Here is a 10,073-nt window from a genome sequence, read left to right as displayed (position 1 = left end):
GCAATCTTCTAATCGTAACAGTAATTCTTCAATATCTTTCTTATGCTGCGCTTTATTCTTACTATAACAAATAATATCGTCGATAAAAACTGACGCATTCTTCCATTTGATACCAACAAGTGACAAGTCCATGGCGCGCTGGAAAGCCGCTGGAGCATCTTTCATCCCGAAAGGTAGTACTGCATACTGATACTGAAAGTCTTCCCCTACCATAGTTGCTTTTTGCTTATCTTCATCCTTAAGCTTAATTTGCCAAAAACCGCTTTTTAAATCAATTTTACTAAAAACTGTAGCACCTCGAAGTGCGTTCAAAATATCATCGACTCTCGGTAACGGATAGCTACTTCCCAATAATTTAGTATTTAATTTACGAAAATCAACCGTCAACCTACGTGACCCATCCTTCTTTTTTACAATACAAATCGGACTCCCCCACGGAGAATTCGTAGGTTCGATTATTCCGTCCTTAATCATCTCTTCAGTTTTAGATCTTAACCACTTACGGTCTTCCAATGATGTGCGATACGGCGGAGACTTCACAGGCGGACTATCTCCCGTATTTACCGGATGCTCATAAATAGTACAACAGCCAACTGGCCTATCCTTAGTCGGTAACACACCTTTAGCCTTATACACTGACCGCTTAAAATCTGCTTTATCTTCCTCATTCGCTAAATGTCCAAATTTAATTTTACTGAAGGTTTCTTCTGTTTCCTCGTCAATTATATTAGCATCGGGCATTTTATGAATATTCATAGCCATACACTCACAAGTGGTAGCTACACTACATACCGCATCATGATAATTTTCCTTAAATTCTTTCAAGTCAACATTATAAACTTCTTCAACGAGCGATAAATTTCCCAGGTTAAAATTTTGATCAAATTCTATACGTTCATCCGACATATTCATAACAGGTATACGGCAGAAGCCTTTTTCACTTACGTCGATAACACCGTCAAACAATAAAAGTTGACCGACTCGTCTACCTTCATATTCGAAATCATGTTCAGCTAAGCCTTTACTTACCCAATCTGCAATTTCCTCATCCGACTTATTCATTTTCGCCCGAATTATTCCTTTCGTCCGAGGCTGAATACTGACTTCATGCTGTGGCACCAATTCAATCCTATTAAATTCTGCAATCGGCTTCGGCCGGTTTCGCCGTGTTTCCTCTAATGTCGGAATCTCATTCTGCGGTTCATTATCAGAATTTCCGTTCTGTTTTTCAGTACCCATACCTGTTTGCGTTTGCTGACCAGCTACGTTATTCGCGAATTTTTCTTTACGCACATTACCGCTTCTCTGCTTATTATTCGCAAATTTTGACGAATCAACCTTAGCTACTCCTGCCGGTAATTTCCTAGCTTTAGCTAACTTGCTCGCATCTAACTGTACCAAAGCGCGATGATCTGCCGCTGAGATCGGCGCTTTACCCATATAAACGTCCTGACTATCATTAGCCGGTACAAACTGCCCATTTACGAACTCGGCTGTGTTGTCTTCTAATAGCGCGAATCTATTAGAAAACTTCGGATCCGCAACACTCTGCGTACCATAATTGCTACCGGTATTCTGAGACAACGCTGCACCTTGACGCATCTGATTACATAATTCACACTCTCGTTCTACTTGATCAATTTGTAGCAACATATCAAACCAATAAAAGTTTTCAACCAAGTAGCGATAAGTCGTCGTACCTTGCAATACATTATCGTGCTTAATAGCAAAATGTACGCTCTGAATTAGTTTCACTCTCCAGTTAAATGGGACAAAAAGTCTCGGGTTAGAGGCTCTAGCGTCATTTTTACGATATAACACACCATCACGTACCGTAAAATCATTAATTTCTTCTCTTATGAATTTAGTATCCGCTTTTTCTGGGTGGGTAAACATATGATACCAACTCTTCGAATCCTTTTGAATTTTCTGCTGTTCACGCCAGAATTTAATATCAAGAAATTCATCAAACGAGGGAATATAATCCTTAAATTTTGGATCTACCCGCGGAGTCATCCAATTTTTAAAATTAGTATCTCTCTTAACACGTTGAGGCATACCTCTACATTGTGCTTCAATATTATTCCGAAAATTTCCGCTACCGCTGCCACGCTGGTTTACTGACAAAATATATTCAACGTTTTACCACCAACAGTTAATTCTTGAACTTTCCTCTCAACTGGCTGTTTTGTACTCGTATTCTGATTAGACTGAGAATTTCGCACGTTATTGCCTGTACGTTTCGTCACTGAATTACCGGGCTCCTGCTGAACTACCAGCTATACCCCCGCAAACTTGACCACTGCTTCCGGAAAACTGAGGACTAATAATATTATCCGACCGAGACTGATTCTTATACCCCCGCAAACTTGCTTGCGTCCATCCCTGATTCACGTTTTCAGACTGTTTAAAATTATTAGCAAATTTACTTTCGTTTTTCCAATAGGTTTGCGAATTTTTGCAGAATTAGCATTAATCGCATACGAATCTATGGGCGGGTTATTATTCTGAATTTCTTCATCAAAATCGAACGATTCTGGCTCTCTCGGCCATCTTACGTTAGCATCATTCAATCCAGCCTGACTCCACTCTTTTGGTGCGTCGGCGAAAATGTTATGTGCTGTTTCATACGTTACAAATTCAGCATTTTCAGCATAAGGTGCAAGCCCCAAAGGCCTTGTACGTAATAACGCCGGGATTGCTGGAGTTTCCAAAATGTATGGCGCTGCTGCGGGATTAAAGTGATGAAATTTAATCATCTCATCAAACCTATACCTAGTACGCTTTGTATACGCATGACGCTCCTCGTCTCGGCAACAAAGACGCAAAGACATAGTGTTAAAATCAAGGGCAAATGGTTTCCCAAAAAGGAAATCCATTCCCAAAATGATATGATCACGATCAACTTTGGAACTCACTGTACACGTGTGTTCAAAAATCGTACCGAATTCATGAATCGCAATTAACGCAGATAAGGGCTCCACTTTACATAAATTATCATATGCAGAATCTACCATCATTTCTTCCATATGGTCATCGCACCGCATTACTGCTAAACCCATCTTTTGAGCTAACTTGAGCGGAATTATCGAAATACTTGCCCCAGTATCAACCATGACCTTGGTCTGCCAGTGATTAACATTGAGCACACACATCCATGTTTGTGCATCAATCGTCGGCTTATGCATATCCAGATTAGAAACTTGGACTTGAGATAAGTCCACATTTACTGCGACGTTATTTCGCTTTTTACCTTTCCTCAACGAATTAGTATTATAACTCGATTCGATCATATTATTCTGAACATTATTTCTTTCCGTAAACTCTTGATCTGCCAACCCGTTTTGGTTTTCGAACGACCAACCATCATTCTGTTGCTCGTTATCGGAATTATTTACATTAATTACCGGTTGAAAATTTTCCTGGTAATTATTACCCACAACTGTCGGTTCAACGGCGCTCGGATCTGCCTGATAATCATCATTTTCTTCACCCTGTTGCTCATTATCGCAATTTTCGAAATTATTATCATTTCCTGACTGATCCTCATAAGTAATAATTCCCTGAGGACTGCTGCCTAGATTGGCCTGAACATCATTTTCTAAATCTGCGTGATGACCGCCACTTTCATCGCTAAAAACTGCCCATTATCGAACACGGTAAAACTCTGACCCAAATTAATTTCCACTTTCTCAAAGTCACGCATTACTTGAATTAACTCATGCTGATTAACAATTTTCCTCAGAAACAATTTTTCATACCAGTCAAGCTTGTTCGGGTTCAATCCCTCTAACAAAATACTGACTCTCTCCTCCTGTGATAATTTCAATTCTTCAAACCACAGTATAAAACTGTCCACGTAACTGTCCACTGTGTCATTTTCACTGAATTTTCGAGCTGACATTTCTCGCCTTATTTCTTGCGACGTGAACGAGTCATTAAAATGTTCCAAAATTTCTTTCTTATAAAAATTTTCCCAAGATTCATTTGGTTTATCTCTTATCAAATTTTGGAACCACACAACTGCATTGCCTTCCAGAGCGGCTAATACTTGGCGACATGTCATATTATCATTCCAGCCATTACAAGTACGACACTGTTCGACTTGTAAAAGCCATTTCCGTACTGAACCAGAATTTCATTATTTCATTACGATCAGAACAATTTTTATTTACACTCTGTATCAGTTTCATTATTTCCGAAAATTCACCAGTATCTGCAGTTCCATTTACCTGCTGTAAAACATGGTCATCACGTGACCTTCTTACCTGATTCGGACGATTTCCGTCTTCGACTGCATTATTGTGCTGTGCTGCGTTATGACCGACCTGTGTCCTTTGCTGATTTATCCGCTCGATTGCTTCATTATTTTTCACTTGAAATCTTACTTCCTTGACCTGGGTCTCAATACCCGGTACTGACCGATTCGGTTGTTCTCCGTACTGCTTAGGTACATTCTCCCTTTCAACGGGTGATCCCAACTGGCCAACCGGGAGAGTTTCACCCCCGCAAACTTTACCACCACCGTCCGGAGAAAATTCACCCCCGCAAACTTGATATGCGCCGGTACTTCCATTAAATGGAGTTCTTACAGAGTTTGACTGCGACGTATTACTTACGTTCATGGCCTTGAAGCCTCCTGGCGAACTGCAGTTATTAATCGTAACATCTGACTGCCTGGTGTTTTCAGATATCGGCGGCCGACTACACATTATGTTAGCCGTGCTCACAGGTTTTTCTGCTTCGAAGGATTTCTCCTTACTGAAACACGACACTTGGCCAGTAACCGTGCTGTAATTAAGCCGATTACTTAGCTCTTCGAAAATATACTGTGACTTTCCCATGTATTCGTGCATTGCTTGCACTTTGTCCTGAATCTCTTTTGAAAACCCGTCTTTCCGAACACATTCCTCATGCAATCTTTCATTTTCTTTAATGGCCTCACTTAACTTTTCCTTCAAGAATACTCTGGCCTGCTCTGCCCTACTTACATTTCTATTTAACTGTTCAATTTCTCGTGCATTTCGCTCATTTTCTTTGAATGCTGCAAGCAAAGTTGCTTGGTGCACTTGCATCAGCTTTTCATTTTCCGCTTTTAACTGTTGCATCTGTTCTGTTACGAATTTCAATTCAGAATCAATTTCCAAATAACTTTCCATTATTTCTGAAAAGTTACTTTTATCAAGCTCTAATTTCTTATTAATTTGTTCTGTTAGTTCACATTTCTCTGATACAGCTTTCAGCTTTTCATCCATTAATTTGAAATCTGCTACCAATCCCGAAAATTTCTGTTTTACGACGTTCAATTCCCCGTGCAGTATGCTGTTTTCATACTTTTCACGGCTTAATGTTTCGTTTAACCTTCTTATTTCGTTTTGGGAGTCAGTTTGTTGCTGTCGTAGGATAGGAAAGTGCCTTGTACAGCGTATTAGAGTACCGGCATTTTCTGTGACTGCAGATCTCACGTCTTGTTCGGACTGCAAAGTTTGCAATTTCTGTACCACTTTAAACACTTCTTGTGGGAATTCTGTCGGTAATGGGCTGGCGCCCTTTTCCTGAATAATTTGTGATAAATCAGACGACCATTTATCTGTGTCATTTCTCGGTAAATCAACATCCAATAAGGAGTGACTACCATAAATTACCTGCCTCGATTCGTACCGCATAGAGGGTTTTGAACTTGCGCCAGCACCGCTTTGCGGTGCTTCCTTATTCAACCAAGAGTAACTATCGAAATTAGTTTCATTGACCTCGAAAATACTTTCCTCTGACGACTGGGGTCTGCCCCATATCAAATCATCGAAATTCAAATCATCATCCTTGTCAATGGGTTTAGTGCCATTGACGGATGTATAAACATCGCTCCTTTCTGAACTACTGATTTTATTCTGACTTAATGCACTGCTTACCGCTGATAATTGCGACGACAACGTATTATTCCATCCTGAACACGAAATGTTACCGCCTGAACTTGAATCATCCGACTGCCATATATTCTGACCGACATTTACACCACCACTCCGGGCGTTTGTTACTGTCGACCAATTTACTTTTTCACCAAAATTATTCACTTGGGAGATTACAAGCTGCCCATCTGAGTTTCCCACTGGTGGAATTACCACTTGTGGAGTTACCGAATTATTCGGGTTTACCACATTATATGGATTTACCACCGGCACTGACCAACCAGTTACTGACTGCATACGCTGAGAGGAAGGATTCATAATTTGTGCGCCAATGGAAGAACCGTTTGACAGGTCTACCAGAGGAGCCTTATTTACCCCGGAACTACCGCTAGTTACCGTGACACTATTAAAATGCCTATCTGACATAACCGCTGTGTTCTGAGACTTACTCTGCCTTAATGCCATTCTGACTTTTACTTCCTCCAGGTGTGAATCAAACTGCTGATTGGCCCGAGATTTTTTCGTATCAGGGTCTGCGACCGACATTTTGTTCGTTTCAGGCAACCGCGGCTGTACCGTACCGTTTAAACGGGTTTTGGTAAGCAAAAGTTGCTCTGTTCCAACTGGTTGATTACACAACCAGTTTGTATTACCCACCGACCGATTACAGCGATACCGTACCACTAAGTGGATTAAGTACACCGCAACGATCTGCTTCGTATTACCGCTTCACACGCACCTTCGCGTGCAAAAGCTACTTGTATTATTTCGTTTATGCTACTGACCTTTAAGGTTTCAGAAGCTTCACTTCGTATTTCAGTGCTACTGCTACATACCGTACCACTAAGTGGATTAAGTAGGAGCAATTGCACCGTTCCCACTGGATGACGAATCACCCAGTTTGTATTACCCAAGGGCTGACAGGACAACTGACAGAACCGTTTCGTTTGAACCCACCAGACGAAAAGCACTGCTTAACGCTGGTTTCGTATTTCGTTGTTACAGCATACACTTAAGTATGCATGTACAACTTGCTTTCGTTACGTTTCAATTTACCACAGCTGACCTTTCAGGTTTCAGCTGTTTACTGTATTTTACCGCTAGTTACACACTGTGGCTGAATTCCGCCTATCAGTGATACCGCGTTAACACAACACGAGACGGTTATATCCGCTCTGTTGATTTTACCGAAATTCGAGAATTTTCAAAATCGTAGAGTAGTGGCTTTTCCACTAACTCGAGAATTTTCAGAATCGTAGAGTAGTGGCTTTTCCACTAACTCGAGAATTTTCAAAATCGTGGAGTAGTGGCTATTCCACTAACTCAGATACGAAAGTTCAATGTTTTGCAAGGTTTCGATTTAAAGAACGGCTAAATCTCTGCGAATTTTCGCACGTTTTACTTACAAATTCCACTCAGCGTTTCCTTGCTGATATTGCCGTTCGTTTCACGAGATCACAACTGACCTTTAAGGTTTCAGTTGTCCAAATCCAATCGTTGATTTATCGTAGCCAACCTTTGTGGTTTTTCGGCTACTGTACGGTTACTTTAACCAAATTTCACTGTTAAAATGATGCTGCAAATTCACACACACTGGCGGCTTGTCGGCCCACGAATACCACACAGAATAATCAAATGATAATCAGTTAAGTTTTAGAATTATTAGTACAGCTTTCGCTTCAAGGGAGGCCTATGCTGTACGGTCCCCTATAGCCACCCTGTGCCTCAAGGACACTAGTACCTTAAGGGCACACCAGATCAAATGATCAGAAAAGAAAGTGGGATTATTTCACCCGAAGAGAGAAAGATGAGAGACAGATGCCCGGGGGCTTGGGCTAGGGAAGAGGCCCTCGGTCAGTTTTGTGGGATTACAATACCCTTACTCTGACCTGGACCAATTTTCGTTCGATCTTTTCCTTTCCCTCTTCATACCAGATCAACGTAATCTTCTACCATCTTCCGTAACAGTTTGAGACAGAGTCGCTCTATCCGACCGGACGTGGTCGGACAAGTGGATACAGTACCCACTTCACTGTGTTAGGTCTTTCATTCACGTCATGGCGCCATGACGTGAATGAAAAAAAAAACACAAAAAGAGAGCCATGACGTGAATGAAAGACCTAACACAGTGAAGTGGGTGCTGTATCCACTTGTCCGACTACGTCCAGTCGGATAGAGCGACTCTGTCTCAAACTGTTACGGAAGATGGTAGAAGATTACGTTGATCTGGTATGAAGAGGAAAGGAAAAAAGAAGAAGAGTCCGGGTCCTGCAAACACGAGAAATACACACGACGGAGAAGTATACGTTACCTGTCCGACGCTAGATGTTAGCAGAAGCGATAAGAGATATCCATCAACCTGGCGCTACAGGGCATGAAGATGATGATGAGACCGAAAGGTCACGGCAAATCAAGTGGGATCAAATGGGTAACCTGTTACGTCACGAGATTATCCGAAGATGATAATGCACGTCGACGAGATAGAGGAATGACCCCTGACAATAGGTGAAAGGTCACCCAGAGGTCAGTTTGAACAGCCTCACTTGGAAAGAGAAGACCAGAGCAAAAGCCTGAAGTTAATCAGATCGAGTAACAAGACTCTACTTTTGTTGGGATTACAACTCTTGACATTTGTGTGGGCGACGAGCGCCTTATATAGCCCTGGGCACCGCAAGTGCTGGCTCTTCGTACGCGCAGGTACGGGTCTGAGAACAATAGGGATCTAAACTCTAGCCAATAAGAGACATCTGAGGACACGTGGACTAATCACACCGCTGCATCACTACACGTGGACTAATGAGAACATGGGGTCGACTAATACACTAGAACAATAGGTTGAACTACGTCATCGAAGCGCGGTCACGTCGAAATGGCAAGTCGCGGTCAAAGTTCTCTGCTGGGGATTTCTGAGAAGTCGATACTCGGAGTCGCGGTCATGACTCGCGTAGAAGTTGTAGTAAAGCCTAGGCCTTAGTTGTAAGGGTAGAAGTAGTAAAGTAGTACCGATGTGTACTAAGGGACGCCAGTACACGTCATAACATTCAGCTCCGGCTCCTCGCAGTTACGGTACTGTCGGTACATACCGTAAGCCGGATATACTTTGATGCAGTCAGATAATAACGACCAACGTTAACGTTTGAAGGAGTTAAAATTAGTAAACAACGATTGCTTTCGATCATTTTTTCAAAAAAAGCAGTTGGTAACAAGTTAATTTCGTCCAGAAATTTTATTTGCATTGTATTTATTGTGCTTTAATGTCATGTTAACTGTCATAGCAATGAAAAGATTATGGCAACCCCGCCCCCCATTAACACGACTGCCTCTGCCCCCTAAATACAACATTGCCCCTGTGGGCAGTTGTTCTTTATAAAACACACCCCGTCATAGCATACAAAACCGGTAGAACCGTGCGTGCATTTTATAGATAGCTTTTACTGTAGCAATAATGTCCATTGGGTCACCGTTTATCACAGTTGTTTTTCATTGGTAACGCTATGGTATAGCTGGTGGCGGTTTTTCAAAGGTCAAGGATTGACCCAAAAATCAGCTTTCTGTGGTAGGTCCCCCATGTCACCACTCTCGCCGAAGAATTTTTGTTTTGACGATGGTGGCAGGGAGGACCAATGTCCGGGGGGAATGGGGGGATATTTTTGCCGGTCACACAGGTACTTTTCTCATACGGTCCACATCTTATCAGAAATTTCATCCTCGGTATCAGCCGTAGTGCAGTGGCTTTGCTATATGCTGCTGCAGTCAGACAGCTCCAGGGTCTCTTTTAGAGCACAGCCCCCAGTGCCCGGGGGTTTTTGAATAAACCGACTTCAGATTCGGAATCAGCGAATTTTTTTAATCTAAAAAAACTATCCCCCCTTGAAATCGGAAGTGTCGCCCCTGAGGGGTCTAGCGCCCCACATGCGACTGCCTCCCCGAGCGGTCGCAATGGCGCTCTTGGGGGAACGCTCTTTTTTGTGGTTTCTTGACTTGTTCTAACTAAATCGATAGCGCTGATTCTGAATCTGCAATCAGAAAAATTACGGTTTATTTAAAAACCCCCGGGCACTGGGGGCTGTGCTCTAAAAAAGTCCCTGGACAGCTCTAAAGGTGTTTATTGAGCATGATTATTTAATTTGTTGTAAAATTTGTTAAAAATTTGTTCACGGTGATACC

Source organism: Paramacrobiotus metropolitanus, unplaced genomic scaffold (genome assembly GCF_019649055.1).
Source record: "Paramacrobiotus metropolitanus isolate TYO unplaced genomic scaffold, Prichtersi_v1.0 Parri_scaffold0000177, whole genome shotgun sequence".
NCBI classification, from domain to species: Eukaryota; Metazoa; Tardigrada; class Eutardigrada; order Parachela; family Macrobiotidae; genus Paramacrobiotus; species Paramacrobiotus metropolitanus.
Note: the sequence above shows the minus strand (reverse complement) of the source record.